Genomic DNA, 18551 nt, shown 5'->3' with positions numbered 1-18551 from the left:
ATTGAGGGGTAAAATGATATGCTTCATGTTCCAGAACAAGTCATTGACAATGCTGAGTAAGAGTATGCACATCAAAAGAGGACTTTAAGTAAAAAACTACTAAAGAAGTCAGGTGCTGTGGCTTATGCCTATAATCCCAGCACTTTGGGAAGCCAAGGCAGGAGGATCACTTGAGCCCAGGAGTTTGAGACAAGCCTGGACGACATAGAGAGACCCCTTCTCTATGAAAAATAAAAATAAATTAGCCAGGCGTGGTGACACGCACCTGTGGTCTTAGTTACTCAGGAGGCTGAAGTAGGAGAATTCCTTGAGCCTGGGAAGTCAAGGCTGGAATGAGCCATCACTGTATCGCTGCACTCCAGCTTGGGTGACAGAGTGAGACCCTGTCTCAAAAACAAAACAAAACAAACAAACAAACAAACAAAAAAATGACCAAAGAAAACCACTGTCATTTTATATGCCTAAGAGGTTCAAGCCAAAATTAAGACACAATAGACATTAATGTTTATATGCCATGGGTTGTATAGCTTTAGAAATAAAAGAAGAGGTCAGGCGTGGTGGCTCACGCCTGTAATCCCAACACTTTGGGAGACCGAGGCGGGAGGATCACCTAAGGTCAGGAGTTCGAGACCAGCCTGGCCAACATGGTTAAATCCCGTCTCTACTAGAAATACAAAATTAGCTGGGCATGGTGGTGCATGCCTGTAATCCCAGCAACTTGGGAGCCTGAGGCAGGAGAATCGCTTGAACCCGGGAGGTGGAGGTTGCAGTGAGCCAAGATCATGCCACTGTACTCCAGTCTGGGTGACAAGAGCGAAACACCATCTCAAAAAAAAAGAAAAAAAGAAAAAAAAGCAATGAAGAAATTAACAAGAGCAGAACTACTGTAGGAGATCTTAGCTGTTGGTAGTTTAATCAAGAGCAAATGAAGATAAAGAGAATTTGACTAACATATTCTATAACTCTCAAATTATGTTCCTTATTTTCCTAACTAAATCAAAGTTAGCTCTAAGCATACTCAGTATTAGAAGACCAATGCTAGTTGTTATGTAGATCCCTCTCCATTCTTTGATATATACCAGGACCCCAGAACTTATATAAGAGGAAAAACTGGACTCCTTTTGTCATCAGTGAGCAGAGCCTTGCTTCAGTACTCTGATGTTTTACCAGGGCTACTTCAGGAGGTTCATTGCTGCTCGACCTCTTTCCCTCCAGTATTTGCCTCTCACCTTGTGCCCATCATAGGCCATAACCACAGCTTCAATGCATTCCTATCAAATACAGCCAACCTCACAATGCATTTAACAAGAAATATCTTACTTAAGACTTTGTGGAGAAATCAAGAAGAAAAATTTACTTTACACACCACTGGGCAAAACTGCAAAATTTCCTTTAACTGTTCTTTCTCCAAAGCTCTTCTCTGCAAGAGAGCCACCTCCTCTCTGATCACTCTAAAATTCTCTACCCTGACACAATTCCTGGCCCTTCCTTTCTGGGCTCCAGTCTTCCCTTCACCAAGGCCTTTTCCCCTCAACCTCCATCTCAACAGCTTTTCTTATGTTGAGCAATTTAATTTTTTCCTCAGCTTCTACAATTTGCAAGCTCTCTCATCCATCATTGCCCTTAACAAATACAACTTCCACCTAAAGATCCAACTCTTTTGGGAGGCAATAGGAAGACAGCAAATAACAAAAGAAGGCTGGGAACAGCCTCATGCCTATAATCCTGGGTGGGAAATGGACTGGGTGAAGGATGGTGGTGAGGTGGGCAGATCGCTTGAGTCCAGGAGTTCGAGACCAGCCTGGGCAATCTGGCACAACCCTGTCTCTACAAAAAATAGAAAACTTAGCCCAGTGTGGTGGTACATCCCTATAGCCTCTTGGAGGGGTGAGGTGGGAGGATTACTTGAGCTCCAGGAAATCGAGGCTACAAAGCTGAAAATACCACAGATCTATTCAAACTATATTTTTAAAAGGCCATTAAACTAAATGAAAATTAAAATAACAATTAAATATTAATACCATTGTTTTGCTCAGAAAATTAACCATACTTTTAAAAGGATAATAATCGGATAATATGTTCTGGGAAACAGAGACCCCGCTATATGGGGCACAAACTGACAGACCACACTCATAGGGTGAAAACTGGAACAAACATTGTAGCACAATTTAGCAGCAATGGATTCAAAAGCCTCAAATGAACAAGGCTTTCTTCAAAAATGTTGATGAAACAATTCCATTTGTAGGATTTATTCTACAGAAGTATTCCAAAGTGAGCGGAAAGATTTTGGTATAGATCTTTACTTCATTTTTACTTAAAATAATGGAAAATGAAAACAACCTAAACTTCTAAAAAATAGAGAATTTATTTAATAATATATGGTAAATCTCCCAATAAAAGGAAAATCAGATAGTAATTAAAAATCATTGTTCTCAAAGAACATGGAAAAAAATTCACCATATACTATTCAGGTTTCCAAAAAGGAGATTATCAATATGTATAGTATATTCCCAACTTTGTTTAAAGTATACACCTGCGCAAAGAAAAAAAAGACAGGTTAGACAGAGGTGATAGGGAAACACGTAGAAATGTTTAATAAAATACACATCTTTAAATTTTTTCGATAGATACATGATCTAGAGAAAGCAAAAGAAATCTCCAGAGCCAGATATGAAGTGGGAAGCTGCATAAGAGCAGGACAACGTTCACAACTCAACGGAGTGAGACCTCGGATCCTGAACACAGCGGAAAGTTAGAAGTGGAACAGAAAGCCCAAACCTGGGAAGAGGCAGTCCTGTCTGTAAAGAGGTATACTTCACACATACTACAGACAGAAAAAAAAAAAAAGGCACCCAGGAAAAATCTGAACCCCAAAACTGCCCTAGGTGTGAGGGGGAGCCTGAATTCATACCATTTCCCCTAAAGAAACCCAGAACCCAAGAAACCAAGGAAACCATAAGGATCTCACAAAGGCGAAAGCAGAAGTGCTCGGTAGGAAGACTGGCACCACCCAGAGTACATGCTGGACTCCAGCTGAAGATAGTGCCCTGAAGACAAAACTCACACGGACAAAACTTACGCACTCTGAGAATCCATCAGCATGAAAGGAAGACACTTCCAAACTGGGAATCACAAAAAGGACTTTGTAATAAATATGTCTAAATTTTTCAGAGATTAAGAAAAAAGGAATTCATTCATAAGAACAGAAAATGTTTAAAAAGAAAAAGTACATATCTTTTTAAAAGAATAGGATATATATTCATATATATACAAAAATGATAATAGGAGCTATTTTGGGGGTGAGGGTGGTGAGATTATGAATGCCTTAAATTTTTTCTATATAGTTGTGTATTTCCAACAATGACCAAATATTACTTTAAAAATATATATATTATATATACATATATATTATAGATACATATTATATATATACATATTATATATATACATATAATCACTCTGGGTCTCTCTCTGTCACCCAGGCTGGAGTACAGTGTGCAATCATAGCTCACTGCAACTTCAAACACCTGGGCCCAAGGCATTCTTCCATCCCAGTCTCTCAAAGCTAGGACTACAGGCATGCACTACCATATCTGGCTAAAAGTTTTTTTGTTTTTGTTTTTTGTAGAGACCAGGTCTCGCTCTTTTAACCAGGCTGGTCTCTGTAGGCATGGGCCACCACCAGGTCCGGCTCAAATATTACTTTTATAACAGACAAGAGAGGAAGAAAAAAGGTGAAGATTCACACTTAACTACTGCCATGTGATGGCTAAAAAGAATTTTTGAGAAATGAAGGGTATAAACCTTGATAAACTACTACAATAAATCCAAACTGGCCTCTAATGAATGCCCCTACAACCTAGCCAAACCCACATCAGACATCACCCAACCACACACTCCATACCACATGAGCACATCAGAAGATCCTGTACATGTTATTTTTAAATATTAACCCTCTATACATGCCCTCTTCCTGAAATTCTCTTCATCCTTTCTTCACCCTGTAAAGTCTTGCTAATCATTCCAGATCCAATGAAATACCATTTTTCTTGTATAGTCTTCCTCAAATCCTTCAGCCTGAATAAGCAATCATATCACTCAGTGATGTCAAAGGAACTCACTGAGCCTTCTGATTAACGCCATTTTGCATACAGTATTTTCTGTTCATCCTGCCTTCATCAAGGACTACGCATTCTTGGAAATAAGAGACATCTTTTTTCAGGTTATCTCTGAAAACTGTCGAAAGCATTATTTACCCATAGTTGGTGCTCGATAAAAATTTGTTGTATGAACCCAAGTACAGAAAGTCACTAAAACCCTACCAAAAGATAAACTCAAGAAAATCATCTCCTTAGTCCATTTTTTCTCCCATACCTTCAGAGAAGTGAGGTGGACTCATCTGCCTCCTGTTTGCTTATGTCCACTTAAACAACACACATTTCAAATAATATCAACAGGATTTTAAATGTTTCTGGTCTTGTATTGTTTCCTGTCTCTGACATGCCATGTATGGAATCACACTTATCTCCTCTATTGTATTCAATTCTCCCAGTCAATTTTAATCAATAGCTTAAAATATTTTCCAATGAGCAGTCTGCAGCAGACATGGTTTTTCGAGGCTTCGTTAGACACTAGAAATACATGTAGAACTAGTAATACAAAATGGCTCCCAATTCAATTGAATTAAGTAAATAGTTTATGACTGCTTAGTGTTTAACACTATGTCAAACATCACAGGGGATATAGAAAGAAATATTAGATTTATTCTCTACACTCAAAAAGTTTAAATTCATTCATTTATTCATCTAGCTAATACTAAGAACTGCCTGTGCACTCAGTCCTATGCTAAGCACTGTGAAGGGCATCAAGAAGTTTAATTTCTGGTCTAGGGATTCCAGGAGCTTTCAAACTAGTTGGGGGTATGTAAGAAAAACAAATTAGTAAGCTAAAGAGCAATGTTAGTATAAGTGTAATCAATAAAATTTACCATCTGGTGCAGTCTAGACACAGAGAATTAAGGAGGTGAGAGGAAGAAGAGGTGTCCATATGTTCAAATGATACAGAAAGTATTCAAGGGAGAAGTAGGTATTAGAGAAAAGCAATGTTATCTCAAGTGTAGTGGTGTAAAACTGCTAAATAATAACTTACTCTTTGACAATCTCAACCCATTCCCTCTACCATTCCACTACTAAAACCAAGTGGACTTGAAGGGGATTCAGGGTCTTAACGAAGGGGCCCCACATGGACCTCATTACTACAGACTAAGGGGAAATTCAGACACTTCAGACGTCAGCAGGGAGGGACAACCACACCCAGGGACTACACAAAGTCTCAGCAGAAGCTGGTTTAAGAGAAATGACAGCCCTGAACTCCTCGCCCTCCTATCCATGCTATGACATGATGAAGTTTCTGAAAACTTACTGCTATCACCCAGGGATGACAACTGAGCTCAGCCTTAAATGACTGAGTTTTACCCTGTATGTTTTACCCTAAGGAAGTCTTCTATTATGTAAGTACTGATGATAGAAATCATGTTGTAATAAATATAAAGATAGGCTGGGCGCAGTGACTCACACCTGTAATCCCAGCACTTTGGGAGGCCAAGGAGGGTGGATCACCTGAGGTCAGGGGTTGGAGACCAGCCTGATCAACATGGAGAAACCCCGTCTCTACTAAAAATACAAAATTAGCCGGGCATGGTGGCGGATGCCTATAATTCCAGGTACTCAGGAGGCTGAGGCAGGAGAATTGCTTGAACCTGGGAGGTGGGGGTTGCAGTGAGCTGAGATCACGCCATTGCACTCCAACCTGGGCAACAAGAGCGAAACTCCGTCTCAAAAAAATAATAAAATAAAATAAAATGTTTCTTACACACCTAAATTTTGAGGCCTGGGAATTCATCCTTGCTATAGAGTTGTTTTTTATTTTTAAATCAAATATAATACAAGCTAGTACATCATTACATTCCAAAATGAATATTGAGAAAATGTGCCTCAGAGAAGCAAATGGTAAGGCTAGAAAGAGTTTAAAGACACATGCTAAACACCACTCAGGCATCCTTTTTACAGCACTCAAAAGCAGGCATGTTTCTGCCCACCCTGAAGTGTCACTGTTGTCCCTGTATTCAGAGACTGCTCCCAGACCAATTAAGGGGGCCACAGTTATTACAGGTGTCAACCCTTCATGACAGCACTTCTGCCTTCTCTACACCCTATGCTTTCTTGCCTTCAACTGAGCTTTGAAATGTGGCAGATCCAGAATGCCATGCTGGCTTCACCTCTTACCAGCTGTGCAATCTGGGGTATGTGACCTCTCTGGATCTCACTTTTTAGACTGGAAGAAATAATACCTATCTCATAGCATTGTCAGGATCAAATGAGAAAGCACATGTGAAAGGCCAGGCACTATTTTATTGCCTCTTTCAAGAGACTGTATGCTTAAAACGACTTTCTTAATTATAGAATAAACAGCTTTATTCTCTAGGAATTTCGTAATCTCAGGTTAAGTGAGCAGACAGACAGGTATGTTGGGGAAAAGGGATCCCCTGGGTCCCTATACTCACATCTCACACACGAATTGCAACTATCACCTTTTCCGATGGCGCTGGCTAGCTTCTTCGAGAGTAGTGACAGCAGGAGGGTGAGTAGAGGAATAAACAATGGAGAAAGAGTTCTTGTCCATTAAAGCAGCTCCAAATCTCTCATTCATACACACACACACACACACACACACACACACACACACATAGAGAGAGAGAGAATCGGGGGGGCGCTGGCATGTTGTTTATCTACAGATAAAAAGTATTAATCAGGATGATGGGATCTAGGATAACCTTTAACTTTCTACTTTCTTTTCCATATTTAATTACATATCCTGAATACACATACACATATACACGGGGGAAAACTACACTCAATTTTTTGGACTGTTCCTTCATAGGCTTTTCACAGGCTTTTTCTTAAAACATAATTTATACAAAACTATTTATCCACCTTTGAATATTACATGGTATTTTCCCATGATGTTAAGCTTTTCATGAACATTTTTCTAAACTATAAATTGATTTTTATCAGCCTTAAGCTATAATTCGCATACACTAAGCTGCACATATTTAACGTATAAAATGTGAAGTTTTGACATATTACAACAAATTTGAAACTGTCACTATTATTAAGAAGTGAACATGTCTATGATTCCTATAATATTCCTCATGCTCCTTGGTAATCCCTCCTTCCCATCCTCCTCTGTTCCCAGACAACCACTGATGTGTTTAATGTCACTATAGATTAATTTGCATTTTCTAGAGTTTTATATAAACAGAATCATGTGTACATACTCTTTTATTCTGGCTTCTTTCAGTCAGCATAAATATTTTGAGATTTATCTATGTTGTATGTTTTAATAGTTCCTTTATATTTCTGAGTAGTGTTCTTTTGAATGGATAAATCATGAAGACACTTAGGTTGATCACAGATTTTGGTTATTACAAATAAGCTGCTATGAACTATTGTGTGCAAGTCTGTGTGTGGACAAACACATTCATTTTTCTTCAGTAAATGCCTATAGTAGAATGGCTGGAAATTGTAGTAGATGTATATTTGACTTTTTAAGATGCTATCAAGTTGTTTTCCAAAATAATTATACCATTTTGCAGTCCCATCAACAGTGTATGAGATTTCTGGTTCCTCCACATATTCACCAACACTTGGTATGATTGATCTTTCCAATTTTGGCCATTCAAATCGTGCTATCTCACTATGGTATGTTATATTACACTTCTCTGATGACTAATGATGATGAGCATCTTTTCATGAGTTTATCTACGCACCTATATATCTTCTTTGGTTAAGTGTCCAAATCTTTTGCCTGTTATTTTATTGTGTGTTTTGTCTTCTTAGTGAGTTGAGGGTTGTTTGCATATTATGGATATAGGTGCTTTATTAGATATATACTTCGTACATGTTTTCTCTCAGTCTGAGAATTGTCATTTCATTCTCTTAATAGTTTCTTTGAAATGCCAGAACTTTTACATTTTGATGAAGTCCAACTTATCAACCCTTTCTATAATAGACTATGCTTTTGGTGTTGTATCTTTGAAATTTTTATCAAACCCAAGGTCACAACATTTTTTCTTTCAGAAGTTTTATATTTTCTAGGACTGATATTCAGGTCTACAGTCTATTTTGGGTTTGTTTATAATACAAGGTATGAACCAATGTTCTTTGTTTTGCAACCGGGTATCCAATTTTTCCAACACCATTTGTGGGCAATTACTGTTTCTCCACCGAATGGCATTTGCATCTTTGTTGAAATTCAGTTGTCCATATGTGTGAGCCTATTTATGGACTTTCTATTCTATTCCATTCATATGTCTATCTTCATGCAAATACAACACTGTTAATTACTGTAACATTATAAAATGTCTAGAGGGGCCAGGTGTGGTGGCTCACCCAATCGCAACACTCTGGGTAGTTGAAGTGGGAGGACAGCTTGAGGCCAGGAGTTTGGGACCAACTTGGGCAACATAGTGAGAACCCTGTCGCCACAGGAAAAAAAAAAAATTAGCCAGGCATGATGGCATGCTTCTGTTATCCTAGCTACTTGAAAGGCTGAGGCGAAAGGATCTCTTGAGCCCAGGAGTTCAAGGCTGCAGTGAGCTATGATGGTGCCACTGCACTTTAGCCTAGGCACCAGAAAAAAACCCTGTCTTTTAAAAACAAACAAACAAAACACACACACACAAACAAAAAGCTCTAGAAATCAGGAAGCACTAGTTCTCCAATTCTGTTATTTTTGTCCAAAATAGTTTGGGCCATTCTAGGTCATTCATATTTCCATATGAATTTCAGAATCAGGATGTCCGTTTCTACCAAAATAGTCTTCTGTGATTTAGCCTGGAATTTCACTAAACCTGAGGATTGATTTTGGGGAACTGACATCTGAACAATACCGAGAGTTCATCACCATGTTATATTTCTTTATTCAAACCTGTTTTTTTTTTTTTTTTTTGAGACAAAGTCTCACTCTGTCACCCAGGCTGGAGTGCAGTGGCACGAACTCCGCTCACTACAACCTTTGCCTCCCAGATTCAAGCAATTCTTCTGCCTCAGCCTCCTGAGTAGCTGGGACTGCAGACTTGCGTCACCACACCCGGATTTTTCTTTTTTCTTTTTTTTGTATTTTTAGCAGAGACAGGACTTCATCATGTTGGCCAGTTAATCTCTACTTTTTAATTGAGATATGTAGACAATCTTTAATGTGATTATTGATAAAGTTTTTCCTCCTGCTATTTGTTTTCTATTTGTCCCATTTGTTCTTTGTTTTCTTTTTTCTTTTTTCCTCTTTTGGATTACCCAAATATTATTTATAATTCCATTTTATCACCTTTCTTGTCTTATTAGTTATAATTCTTTGTCATTTTAGTGATTGCTTTAGGATTTATAGCATACGCATTTTTAACTTACTACAGCTTATCTTCAAGCCCTATTATACCATTACAAATCTAGGATAAGAATTTTATAGTGTGGTGGTATGTGCCTGAAGTTCCAGCTACTTGGGAGGCTAAGGTTGGGAGGATAGCATGAGCCCAGGAGTTCAGAGGCTACAGTGAGCCATGATTGCACCATTGTACTCCAACCTGGGTGACAGAGTGAGACCCTGTCTCTAAAAGAAAAAAAAAAGTTCCAATGGTATGCTTCCATTTTTCCCCTCAAGCTCCATATATTTTATTATTTTTATTTAAAACAACTGGCTTTCAAAATGATTTAAACAATAAGAAATCTTATCTGTTTACTCATGTAGCACCATTTCTGAAGCTCTTCTTTGTATAGACCCGTATTTCCTTCTGCCTTGAGGACCTCCTTTAACATTTGTCAGGCAAGGCTGCTGGTGATGAATTCTTTCAGTTTTCACATGTCTAAAAAGTCTTTATTTCATCTTTTTTTTTTTTGAAGTATATTTTTGTTGGGTATAGAATTCTAGGTAGACTGTTTTTCTTTTATTACCTTAATGATGTTCCTCCACTATCTTATCTATACTATACCATCTTGGGCAAAACTTAAACAGCACTGCAGTGAGAAATAGATAAATCCACAAGCATAGTTGAAGACTTCAATTGAATACAAGCAAAAGACATCTACAACATCTTTACCTTTCTTCCTATGTAATGTGTCTTTTTTCTTCGGGTTCTTTTAGATTTTTATCCTTATCAGTGGATTTGAAACAAAACAATTATGCTTTGATGTAGTTTTCCTCATATAGCTTTTGTTTGGGGTTCATTGAGCATCTTGGATCTTTGGGTTTAGAGGTTTCATTAAATTTGGAAAATTTTTTCAGCCATGATCTCTTCAAATATTTCTTCTGTTCCTCCCTCCTCCTTCAGGGAACTTAAGTATACAAATATTAGACCACTTAAAGTTATCATGCAGATTACTGCTATTTTAAGTACTTTTGTAGTTCTTTCCTTTTGGTTGCATTTTAGACAGCTGCCATTGTTATGTCTCCAAGGTCTCTAATCTTTTCTTCTGCAATGTCTAATCTGCCCTTAATCCTGTCCAGTGTATTTTCATCTCAGATGCTGTGTTTTTATCTCTAGACGTTTGATTTGGGTATCTTAAAATATTTTCTATGTCTCCACTTAACTCTCTTAAGTAATATAGCGCTAATTACATTTTAATTTCATTGTCTGACAAGTCTAATAACTGTATTAGTTCTGGGTCAGTTTTGATTCATAGATTTTCCCTTCTAGTTATGGGTAACATTTTCCTGCTTCATTGCATGTCTGGTAATTTTTTACTGGATAAAAGACACTGTAAAGTTTACTTTGTTGGGTAACAGTTTTGCATTCCCATAAATTTTTTTATTGTGGTAAAAAACACATAACATTAATTTTACCATCTTAACCTTGTTTTTGTTTTGTTTTGTTTGTTTTGAGATGGAGTTTCGCTCTTGTGGCCCAGGCTGGAGTGCAATGGTGCAATCTCAGCTCACTGCAACCTCCGCCTCCCAGGTTCAAGTGATTCTCCTGCCACAGCCTCCCGAGTAGCTGGGATTACAGGTGTAGCCACTATGCCCAGCTAATTTTTGTATTTTTAGTAGAGAGAGTTGCACCATGTTGGCCAGGCTGGTATCGAACTCCTGACCTCAGGTGATCCATCCATCTCAGCCTCCCAAAGTGCTGGGATTACAGGTGTGAGCTACTGCTCCAGCCTTCTTAACCATTTTTAAGTATATATTTCAGTAGTGTTAATTATACTGCATTGTCATACAACAGTTCTCTATAACTTTGTCATTTTGCAAATCTGAAACTCTATACCCATTAAACACTAACTTCCCTTCTCTCCTCTCCCCAGCCCTTGGCAATCCCTTCTAATTTGTTTCTGTGATTTTGACTACTCTACATGCTTCATATGAGTGGAATCATACAGTCTTTGTACTTTTGTGACTGGCTTATTTTGCTTAGCAAAATGAGGCCTTGAGGTTCATCCATGTTGTAGCATATGACAAGATTTCTTTCTTTTTAAAGGCTGCATGATATTCCATTGTATCTCTATACCACATTTCCTTTATCTAGTCACCTGCAAGTAGGCATGTGGTTTGCTTCCACGTCTTAGCTGTTGTGACTAATGATGCAGTGAACATGGGTATGCAAATATCTCTTTAAGATCCTGCTCTAGCCTAGGCATAGTGGCTCATGCCTGTAATCCCAGCATTTTGGAAGGCCAAGGCAGGTGGATCACCTGAGGTCAGGAGTTCAAGACCAGCCTGGCCAACATGGTGAAACCCATTTCTACTAAAAATATAAAAATTAGCCAGGCATGGTGGCGTGTACCTGTAATCCCAGCTACTCAGGAGGCTGAGACAGGAGAATTGCTGGAACCCAGGAGGTGGAAGTTGCAGTGAGCTGAAATCACACCACGGCACTCCAGCCTGGGCAACAGAACAGGACTCTGTCTCAGAAAAAGGAAAAAAAAAAAAAAGATCCTGCTCTAAATTTTTTCAAATATATACCTAGAGGTGGAATTGCTGGATCATATGTTAATTCTATTTTTAATTTTTTGAGGGCCCTCCATACTGCTTTCTATAATGGCTACACTATTTTACATTCCCAAAAGGGGTCCAATTACTCTGCATCCCCTCAGCAACACTTTTTAAATTTTCTGTTTGTTTGCTGTTGGTCATCCTAATGGGCATAAGGTGATACCTCATTACAATTTTGATGCACATTTGTTTTCTCTTATGAATACAGATGTTCTTCAACTTATAGTGATGTTATATCCTGATGATGAAAGTGCATAGAAAACTCACTTTTGACATATTTTCAACTTGTGATGGGGTTATTAGTACATAACCCCATTGTAAGTGGAGGAGTGTACTGAATGTCTATCATTTTTGCATTATCATACAGTTAAAAAATTGTAAGTCTAACCACTGTAAGTCAAGGACCATTTGTAGTGATATTGAACATCTTTTTATATGCTTATGGACCATTTGTATGTCATCTTTGGAATGTCATCTGCTCCAATCCTTTGCCCACTTTTTAATTAGGTTGTTTTTAGTTAATGAATTATAGATCTCTTTATATATTCTGGATATTATCCCCTTATCAGTCATATGATTTACTAGTATCTTCTTCCACACCTAAGGTTGCCTTTTCACTCTACTGATTGTTTCCTTTGATGTGCAGAAGTTTTTTAGTTTGATGAAGTCCCATTTGTCTATTTGTGCTTTTGTTGCCTGTGTTTTTGATGCCATATCCAAGAAATCATTGTCAAATTCAGTGTCCTGCAGCTTTCACCCAATGTTTTCTTCTAAGAGTTTTAGGTTTTACATTTAGGTCTTTAATCCATTTTGAGTTAATTTTTGCATATGGTTTAAGGTTCAACTTCGTCCTTTTTTTTTTTTTTTCTTGAGACAGGTCTCACTCTGTTGCCCAGGCTGGACTGCAGTGGCATGATCTTGGTGCACTGCACCCTCAACCTCCCAGGCTCAAGCAATTCTCCCACCTCAGCTCCCCAATTAGCTGGGACCATAGGCACACACTACCACGCCAGCTTTGGGATTTTTTTGGTTGTTTTTGTTTTTTGAGATGGGGTCTCACTCTGTCACCCACGCTGGAGTGCAGTGGCATGATCTTGGCTCACCACAACCTCCACCTCCCAGGTTCAAACGATTCTCCTACCTCAGCCTCCCAAGTAGCTGGCTAATTTTTGTATTTTTAGTAGAAATAGGGTTTCACCATGTTGGCCAGACTGGTCTCCAGCTCCTGACCTCAAGTGATCCACCCACCGTGACCTCCCAAAGTGCTGGGATTACAGGCCTGAGCCACCATGCCGGCCTTTTTTTAAAATTATTTTTTGTATTTTTTATAGAGACAGGATTTTGCCATGTTGCCAAGGCTGGTCTCAAACCACTGAGCTCAGGTGATCCACCTGCCTCGGCTTCCCAAAGCGCTGGGATTACAGGCATGAGCCACCATGCCCGGCCTCAACTTCATTGTTTTGCATATGGAGATCCAATTTTCCAACACCATCTGTTGAACAGACTGTCTCTGCCCCAACACGTAAGTCTTGGGACCTTTCTCAAAGATCATTTGATATTCTCTCTCTCTCCATATATATGTGTGTGTGTGTGTGTGTATTTACATGCTCTTTATTCTGTTCCATTGGTCTATATATACGTCTTTATGCCAGTACTATACCATCTTGATATCAGACTGCTGCTTTGTAGTATATTTTGAAAGCAGGAAGTGTACACTCTGTAACTTTATTTTTTTCAAGATGGCTTTGGATATTCAAGGTCCGTTGGGATTTTTTTTTTTCTTTTTTGAGAAGAGTTTCACTGTTGTTGCCCAGGCTAGAAAGCAGTGGCGTGATCTCGGTTCACTGCAACCGCTGCCTTCTGGTTTCAAGCAATTCTCCTGCCTCAGCCTCCTGAGTAGCTGGGATTACAGGTGCTCGCCACTATGCCCGGCTAATTTTTGTATTTTTAGTAGAGGTGGAGTTTCACCATGTTGGCCAGGCTGGTCTCAAACTCTTGACCTTGTGATCTGCCTGCCTCAGTCTCCCAAAGTGCTAGGATTATAGGCATGAGCCACTGCACCCAGCCAAGATTTTGTATTTTAGAGTTGGTTTTTTGTGAGGCAGGGTCTCACTCTGATGCCCAGGCTGGAGTACAGTGGTACAATCTCAGCTTACTTACTTACTTACAACCTCTGCCTCCTGGGCTCAAGCAATCCTCCCGCCTCAGCCTCCTGAGCAGCTGGGATTACAGGCACCTGCCACCATGCCTGGATAGTTTTTGTCTTTTTAGTAGAGATGGGGTTTCACCATGAGACTAGGCTGGTCTCAAAATCCTGGCCTCAAGTGATCCACCTGCCTCAGCCTCCCAAAGTGCTGGGATTACAGGTGTGAGCCACCTTGCCAGGGCAAAATTTTAAATTTTTTTTTCTGTTTTTGTAGGTAGGGGGAAGCCCTATACCCATTCTTGATCTTTATTCTTGGATGCAGTTAAATTCTTGGAAAGAGTTTGACCCTTAGGTCTTGCTTTTAAGCTTCATTAGGCAGGACCAGGGCAGAAGTGAGTTTAGGGCTCTGATTCTCAACAAGAGATGACTATGCTCCCCAGAGGACATCTGGTAAGGTCTGGAGACATTTTTTACTTTCACAAAAGGAGGCATCACTTGCATCTAGTGTGTTGAGGCCAGAGACATTGCTAAACATCATATAATACACAGGAGATCCCCTTAAAACAAAGAATTATCAAGTCTAACATTCCTATAGTGCTGAGGTTGAGAAACCACACTGTCTGTGGGCTAATTATTCCCCATGATTGAGGCAAGAGGGTTCTGAGTACCCAATAACCTGTACATTACTACATGGTTTTTTACCGTGTGGCTGGTAAGAATTGGCACTATTCCTGGTCTGTGTGAGTGCTAAGCACTATTCCTTCTAATCCTTCCCAACAGTTCTTTCCCAGGTCTCCAGTGAGTTTCCTCATACACATGTGTGCTAACCAGAATTCTGATGAATACTTGCCAGGAACTTTAAATAAATTATTTCTAATCCGGCCAGGCACGGTGGCTCATGCCTACAGTCCCAGCACTTTGGGAGGCCGAGGCGGGCGGATCACAAGGTTAGGAGTTCGAGACCAGCCTGGCCAACATGGTGAAACTCCGTCCTATTAAAAATACAAAAATTAGCCAGGTATGGTGATGCACACCTGTAATCCCAGCTACTCGGGAGGCTGAGACACGAGAATCGCTTGAACCTGGGAGGCGGAGGTTGCAGTGAGCCAAGATCATGCCATTGCACTCCAGCCTGGGCGGCAGAGCGAGACTACATCTCAAAAAAAAAAAAAAAAAAAAAAAAAAAAATTTCCAATCCTTAAAACAGCCCCCAAAAGTAGTAGTTGTTATATCTATTTTTACTGATAAAATCAAGCTCACTACAGTTAACTAACTTGCCCAACACCACTCAGTTAGTAGGCACACATTAACATCAAAACAACTAGAGTCATACTGAAACAAACTTGAAACAAGTGTGTGAAAGTCCACGTTATCACTATTTAATATAAAGATGGGTCCAGGAAGCTTCCCCTCTGGACCTGCCATAAAAGAATTTAGTCATTCTGCTTACAGAGTTAGTCTGACTCTATACAACTCTTGAAATCTTAGAATATTTTACTTTAGTTAACTTCATTATTTAAAGTAGCATTAATCGGCTGACCCAGTGTTTTTTGTTTGTTTCAAAGTGATGGGTTTTTTCATTAAGTCATAAGGTAGTATGAATGTCTCAGTAAAAATTCACTAGAGATTTTATTCTCAGCTAATAACAATGACAAATGTTGTGAAAGAAAGAAGTAAGTCTGAAAGTGATTCTTCATGGTGGCCTAAAACCAAAGACTAAGGAAGGCCACCATGATATTATAAGTAACAGGTGCCATTATCAAGGTAAATTACATTTCAGATTTAAATGTTTTCTAATTTATAAAGCACTTTCAGATGTATTATCACATCTGATTTTCACATCAGCCCAGTGATCTAAGGAACAGGACTGAATATTACATATTATAGAATTATTAGCTGTTTCCTCACATGTAAAATGGGAATAAAAATAATATTACACTACATAAATTTATACACATACATGTGTGCATGCACACAGGTACACTGCACACACGTGTGCGCACGCGCACACACTGTATTTTCAGTTCTAGGACCCATCTTTATTCCCATTTCTACATATAAGGAAACAGGTTCAGAGGGATCAAGCTAAACAGCCTAGGTCATCCACTAGTAAGTGTCAAAGCTGGTAGTATTTCCAGTGTGCCCGAGTCCCAGTTCCATGTTCCTTTCAATAAACCACAATGACTCTTGAATGGCCAAAAGCAATGATGTCATGAATCAGGTTCTCAAGGGAACCAAGGTATCATCTTTCTACATGATATTCAAGAAAGAGATCTGAGCTTCTTTTATGTAGACATTGATATTAGATGACTCAGTATAGAGAATTACAAAACAGTTCTTCCTGTACATGGTTCCTTTTACTATCTCAATTCTAACTGAACTCCAAATCCTCATTTTTTTCTAAACATTTAAAATATGATTAGTCCAGCATGGTGGCTCACACCTGTAATTGCAGCACTTTGGGAGGCCAAGGCGGGTGGATTGCTTGAGGCCAAGAATTCAAGATCAGCCTGGGCAACACAGGGAGACTGTCTCTAAAAGAAAAAAAAAAGTCTTAAAAAAATTAACTGGACATGGTGGTACATGCCTATGGTCCCAGCTTCTCAGGAGGATCTCTTGAGCCTGGGAGGTCGAGGCTGCAGTGAGCTCTGATAGCAACACTGCACTCCAGCCTGGGTGACAGAGCGAGACACTGTCTCAAAAACAAAACAAACAATAAACAGCTGTGCCTCATAGAAAGCAAACATGTACACATACAACCATAATTCAAGTCTACTGATGAATGTACAAGCAGAATTCTATAGAAGAAAAAAAACAGATAGCAGATACTTCAAACATGGGTCTGACAAAAATTATCCTGAGAGGATAGGGTTTAAACTGGATGGGCCTTGAAGAGTAAGAAAGCTTTTCAAGTTCCATTTTGGGTGTAATAGATATTTCCAAAATCTTGACTTAAAAAGCAAACCTTAATATGTCACTCCTATTTCTGAACATTATTCCTTACAGAAACTTCCAACCAGTGAGTGTTACTTAGAAGGATGAGTTAATAGGCATATGCCAGTACAAAAAAGTAGGTACAAAACTAAATGTGGTTAAAAAAAATCCCCTCCCCAAACACCTAAAAAGTCATCTAGTCCAACTCCCTGTTTAACAGATGAGAAAACTGAGGTCACAACCTTGTCTACTCAGAAGACAAGAGTCACCAAGAACAATGATCTCTACCAGAGTGTAGGAAGTAAATATAAGAACAATGTATATTTTTAAAACTAAAAATAAGGAAACAAAATTAGCTTTACAAATATTTAATGTGTATATTTTTGTAGAATCCTAAGTTGGTCCTTATGACCAGATCCCATGACGCAAACAGTTCAAGGGATATCCCAAGAGAGGAGTAGACCGTCCACAAAGAGTCTGGACAGTGACTGTCATTCCTTTTTCGCTTCCAGCATTTGTGATGTTCTACAGTCTGTGCATGCCTGGTTGAGTGGATTAACAGATTATATAACCCCGTTGATACCAAAGCTACACTCACTAAATAAGCAAGTAGCTTTAAAAATATGTCTGCAAAGCAATTGGAGACTGTAAAAAATACAAATCATATAAGCATAAGAAAACAATAGAACACACACCTTTAATCTTAGTAGGAGTCTTCATCAGCTACATCAGAAAACAAAAGAGGAGCAGTGTGATCGCATGTTGGGCAAAAAAGTCAAAATTATCGAGATTATATAAAATACAACTTTATACTCACTCATTAATAAACAGTATTTTGTGCATATATTGTACGAGATATTAGTTAATGATATGATAAAGTCTTTCCAATTAACAATAGATTTTTAAAATCATCTTATTTTATGTTTTTATTTCTCATTTAACTCCTGTCTGCCTTAGTTTCCTCATCTTAAACCCTACTTTATGATTGGCTGCCAGGATGAAATGATAATGTACAAAAAACACCCAGCACAACGTTAGTGATGTAGAGAGCACTCAAACAGCAGCAGCGAGGGCGCTTGCTCTAGACTCCTCCCCCTCCATCCTCCCTAACAAAACAAATCCATGTCTCATTGCTTATTAACATGTGTTTGCTAAGATACCCTCTTCCTGATCTTCCATCATCCCCACTCTTCTTGTTGCTAAAACTCTGTCTGTGCTCTATTTGGGAGGAAGTAGCAGTCCCCTAGCAAAGGAGGAGTGCGCCACAGTCTCTATGAGCTCCCCTTCTTATCCTTTTAAGTTTAGTTTTAGTGGCTCATGCCTGTAATCCCAACATAGGAAGACATAGCCTCCTGAGTAGTATGCATGCATGAATGCATTCATTCATTCATTCATGCATTCATTCATTCATTCATTCATTTTTTGAGACAGG

General features: G+C 39.0%; 1 protein-coding gene across 11 annotated transcripts in view; it reads right to left on the bottom strand.

Annotated features, from left to right (window-relative positions):
• LOC105469999 (plastin 1) overlaps positions 1-18551 on the bottom strand; it is a 128735-nt gene that overhangs the window by 62675 nt on the left and 47509 nt on the right. The window contains exon 1 of one of the 11 annotated variants that reach the window (XM_071091065.1): positions 17815-17833. The exons of 9 other annotated variants lie outside the window; for them this stretch is intronic. The gene's annotated coding sequence lies outside the window, so the exon portion shown is untranslated. Of the gene's footprint in view, positions 1-16628; positions 16652-17814; positions 17834-18551 lie in introns of those variants that run through there. One more of the 11 variants, XM_071091059.1, reaches the window with a different exon arrangement.

Source organism: Macaca nemestrina, chromosome 2, assembly GCF_043159975.1.
Source record: "Macaca nemestrina isolate mMacNem1 chromosome 2, mMacNem.hap1, whole genome shotgun sequence".
Lineage (NCBI taxonomy): Eukaryota > Metazoa > Chordata > Mammalia > Primates > Cercopithecidae > Macaca > Macaca nemestrina.
This window is presented reverse-complemented; position numbering and strand designations above follow the sequence as displayed.